The sequence below is a fragment of the Schistocerca cancellata genome, unplaced genomic scaffold, assembly GCF_023864275.1.
Source record: "Schistocerca cancellata isolate TAMUIC-IGC-003103 unplaced genomic scaffold, iqSchCanc2.1 HiC_scaffold_56, whole genome shotgun sequence".
Taxonomy (NCBI): domain Eukaryota; kingdom Metazoa; phylum Arthropoda; class Insecta; order Orthoptera; family Acrididae; genus Schistocerca; species Schistocerca cancellata.
Window position 1 is genome coordinate 5001 of NW_026046119.1, and position 5000 is coordinate 10000.

Here is a 5000-nt window from a genome sequence, read left to right on the forward strand (position 1 = left end):
GTGCCTTAACCTAACCCACGTTGTGCCTTAACCTAACCCACGTTGTGCCTTAACCTAACCCACGTTGTGCCTTAACCTAACCCACGTTGTGCCTTAACCTAACCCACGTTGTGCCTTAACCTAACCCACGTTGTGCCTTAACCTAACCCACGTTGTGCCTTAACCTAACCCACGTTGTGCCTTAACCTAACCCACGTTGTGCCTTAACCTAACCCAAGTTGTGCCTTAACCTAACCCAAGTTGTGCCTTAACCTAACCCAAGTTGTGCCTTAACCTAACCCAAGTTGTGCCTTAACCTAACCCAAGTTGTGCCTTAACCTAACCCAAGTTGTGCCTTAACCTAACCCAAGTTGTGCCTTAACCTAACCCAAGTTGTGCCTTAACCTAACCCAAGTTGTGCCTTAACCTAACCCACGTTGTGCCTTAACCTAACCCAAGTTGTGCCTTAACCTAACCCAAGTTGTGCCTTAACCTAACCCACGTTGTGCCTTAACCTAACCCACGTTGTGCCTTAACCTAACCCACGTTGTGCCTTAACCTAACCCACGTTGTGCCTTAACCTAACCCACGTTGTGCCTTAACCTAACCCACGTTGTGCCTTAACCTAACCCACGTTGTGCCTTAACCTAACCCACGTTGTGCCTTAACCTAACCCACGTTGTGCCTTAACCTAACCCACGTTGTGCCTTAACCTAACCCACGTTGTGCCTTAACCTAACCCACGTTGTGCCTTAACCTAACCCACGTTGTGCCTTAACCTAACCCACGTTGTGCCTTAACCTAACCCACGTTGTGCCTTAACCTAACCCACGTTGTGCCTTAACCTAACCCACGTTGTGCCTTAACCTAACCCACGTTGTGCCTTAACCTAACCCACGTTGTGCCTTAACCTAACCCACGTTGTGCCTTAACCTAACCCACGTTGTGCCTTAACCTAACCCACGTTGTGCCTTAACCTAACCCAAGTTGTGCCTTAACCTAACCCAAGTTGTGCCTTAACCTAACCCAAGTTGTGCCTTAACCTAACCCAACAAGTTGTGCTTAACCTAACCCAAGTTGTGCCTTAACCTAACCCAAGTTGTGCTTAACCTAACCCAAGTTGTGCCTTAACCTAACCCAAGTTGTGCCTTAACCTAACCCAAGTTGTGCCTTAACCTAACCCAAGTTGTGCCTTAACCTAACCCACGTTGTGCCTTAACCTAACCCACGTTGTGCCTTAACCTAACCCACGTTGTGCCTTAACCTAACCCACGTTGTGCCTTAACCTAACCACGTTGTGCCTTAACCCTAACCCACGTTGTGCCTTAACCTAACCCACGTTGTGCCTTAACCTAACCCACGTTGTGCCTTAACCTAACCACGTTGTGCCTTAACCTAACCCACGTTGTGCCTTAACCTAACCCACGTTGTGCCTTAACCTAACCCACGTTGTGCCTTAACCTAACCCACGTTGTGCCTTAACCTAACCCACGTTGTGCCTTAACCTAACCCACGTTGTGCCTTAACCTAACCCACGTTGTGCCTTAACCTAACCCACGTTGTGCCTTAACCTAACCCACGTTGTGCCTTAACCTAACCCAAGTTGTGCCTTAACCTAACCCACGTTGTGCCTTAACCTAACCCACGTTGTGCCTTAACCTAACCCACGTTGTGCCTTAACCTAACCCACGTTGTGCCTTAACCTAACCCACGTTGTGCCTTAACCTAACCCACGTTGTGCTTAACCTAACCCAAGTTGTGCCTTAACCTAACCCACGTTGTGCCTTAACCTAACCCACGTTGTGCCTTAACCTAACCCAAGTTGTGCCTTAACCTGCTCTGTAATTGGCATATGACACGTTACATTAATCCAGTGTTGTCTAACCACAACCCTCTGAATATAGTTCGCTACTCGCACCGCCCACCCTCTTGTGTATCGTTTCATGTTCAACACTTCGCAAGTGTTGCTTACTTTTTACATGCTCCCGCTGTACACTGTAATGTGGACGACTGCAGGATGTACATCGCCCCCACCCTCCCCCCTGCCTTCGCACGCTGGTCGTTCAGGTGCTTGCGTGTTCAATGCCCTTCGCAGCTGTTCACTGGCATTCGCATGTCGAAGCGCTCAGTCTACGTCGTGGTACGGCCTGTGTCCACTGTCCGCTGATGTCGTAAGCTTAACCCTCACATTGTACTGCACATAGGTCCGTATGTACTGCATGATACGCTGTGGCACATGTGTGACCGTACAACGACTGCGCCCAACAACAGCGAACCATACGGTCCAAATGTTGTGCACTCAGCCACGTGCCGTCTCCCCATAACAGCTACATTGCAGTGTGGTACGCCATAGAGACGTGTGGGATTAACGGGACGCCCTGGATGGCGATCAGCATGAGCCGTCTGTTGATGTAGTGGCGCGTGTATTCAAACGTAGTCGTCTCTTCTCACACAGTGTGATAGCATGGTGCACCGCGTTCCACATCTGCGACATGGTACAGATGCTGGTTGACAGTCGGTCTCGTAATGGACATCGCATACGTAGGGGGCCACCTCCCACGTGTTCTCTAGTCGTGCACATTTTGTTGCGTGTATGTGGGCAGACGTAGTGTGTGTCGTGACACCTAACAGACAGGTATGCAATAATCGTTGCATTTGCAAACTGGATGGACGTCTACGTTTGCTGGTGACGTTACGCAAATGAACAACTGGTAAACCCATTGTGGTGCGGTTGTTGTTGCTGGAGGTAAATCAGTAAGGGCAAATCTGTGTGTGAAGCGATACGCGGCGGTGGCTGGGTGGGACCGTCCCCGGCCGGTGAGGGGGGGCCGCCCGGCGTGCTGGCCGCGCGGTGCGTGGGCGCACGCGCTACAGCCGGCTGGTGGGGGCGCCCAGTGGCAGGCGCGCCGGCCGACGGACGCGGCAGGCGGCGCAGCTGCGCGCCGGGGCACCCTGCGCGCGGCGCCGGGCGGCCAAAGTGGGTCCTCGCGGGCCCGGTGCGAAGCGCGGTGGACATCTGCAGTGTGCTGGTCCGACTGAGGACTGTGTGCGTTGAGGATGCGCCGCCGCCCGGCACTCGGCGCCGCGACGCCGTCTGCTGCTCGGTCGCCCCAGCGGTTCTCGCTGGTGGTTTGTATCGCAGTTGTGCAGACGTGTTGGCACGTGCGCTGTGCTGGGAGAGTTCGCTTCGGCACCCACGTGGGGCCTTTGCCCTTCTGTGGCGCTGGCGTTGGAGCTGCCGGTCACCGTAGGTGGCGCGTGTTGTCTCCCGCCGGCAATGCCACGACAGCACGCTCCCGGGCCTCTGTCGGCAGCGGCAAGCTCAGTTGGGAGCACGGGTGGTCGCACCTAAAGCGTCTACTCGCCTAACTCCGGGCGATTGCGCCTCTCTCGAACCCGACCAAGTACTTAGGACGGCGCTGCGCGCCGCCGGGACCTGAGAGGGTTTCGAGGTGTATTGTGCAGGGGAGCTCAGCCTCCTCCTGTTTGCAGAATAATTGAGCGGACGCTTGCGTGTTCGCGCGGGCCCCTGGGACACACTCCCGGGCGGCCGGCTGCTCAGCTCTAGTTGACGCAGCTCCCTGGTTGATCCTGCCAGTAGTCATATGCTTGTCTCAAAGATTAAGCCATGCATGTCTCAGTACAAGCCGCATTAAGGTGAAACCGCGAATGGCTCATTAAATCAGTTATGGTTCCTTAGATCGTACCCACGTTACTTGGATAACTGTGGTAATTCTAGAGCTAATACATGCAAACAGAGTCCCGACCAGAGATGGAAGGGACGCTTTTATTAGATCAAAACCAATCGGTCGGCTCGTCCGGTCCGTTTGCCTTGGTGACTCTGAATAACTTTGGGCTGATCGCACGGTCCTCGTACCGGCGACGCATCTTTCAAATGTCTGCCTTATCAACTGTCGATGGTAGGTTCTGCGCCTACCATGGTTGTAACGGGTAACGGGGAATCAGGGTTCGATTCCGGAGAGGGAGCCTGAGAAACGGCTACCACATCCAAGGAAGGCAGCAGGCGCGCAAATTACCCACTCCCGGCACGGGGAGGTAGTGACGAAAAATAACGATACGGGACTCATCGAGGCCCCGTAATCGGAATGAGTACACTTTAAATCCTTTAACGAGTATCTATTGGAGGGCAAGTCTGGTGCCAGCAGCCGCGGTAATTCCAGCTCCAATAGCGTATATTAAAGTTGTTGCGGTTAAAAAGCTCGTAGTTGGATTTGTGTCCCACGCTGTTGGTTCACCGCCCGTCGGTGTTTAACTGGCATGTATCGTGGGACGTCCTGCCGGTGGGCGAGCCGAAGGCGTGCGACCGCCTCGTGCGTGTTCGTGCGTCCCGAGGCGGGACCCCGTTGAAATCCTACCAAGGTGCTCTTTATTGAGTGTCTGGGTGGGCCGGCACGTTTACTTTGAACAAATTAGAGTGCTTAAAGCAGGCAAGCCGCCTGAATACTGTGTGCATGGAATAATGGAATAGGACCTCGGTTCTATTTTGTTGGTTTTCGGAACCCGAGGTAATGATTAATAGGGACAGGCGGGGGCATTCGTATTGCGACGTTAGAGGTGAAATTCTTGGATCGTCGCAAGACGAACAGAAGCGAAAGCATTTGCCAAGTATGTTTTCATTAATCAAGAACGAAAGTTAGAGGTTCGAAGGCGATCAGATACCGCCCTAGTTCTAACCATAAACGATGCCAGCCAGCGATCCGCCGCAGTTCCTCCGATGACTCGGCGGGCAGCCTCCGGGAAACCAAAGCTTTTGGGTTCCGGGGGGAAGTATGGTTGCAAAGCTGAAACTTAAAGGAATTGACGGAAGGGCACCACCAGGAGTGGAGCCTGCGGCTTAATTTGACTCAACACGGGAAACCTCACCAGGCCCGGACACCGGAAGGATTGACAGATTGATAGCTCTTTCTTGATTCGGTGGGTGGTGGTGCATGGCCGTTCTTAGTTGGTGGAGCGATTTGTCTGGTTAATTCCGATAACGAACGAGACTCTAGCCTGCTAAC

At 53.4% G+C, this 5000-nt stretch overlaps 1 non-coding gene across 1 annotated transcript in view; it reads left to right on the plus strand.

The window, feature by feature from the left end:
* Positions 1-3557: 3557 nt before the first annotated feature.
* LOC126111100 (small subunit ribosomal RNA) overlaps positions 3558-5000 on the plus strand; it is a 1907-nt gene continuing 464 nt past the window's right edge. The window contains exon 1 of the ribosomal RNA XR_007524094.1: positions 3558-5000. This exon is cut by the window's right edge and continues 464 nt beyond it. This is a non-coding gene — a ribosomal RNA (small subunit ribosomal RNA).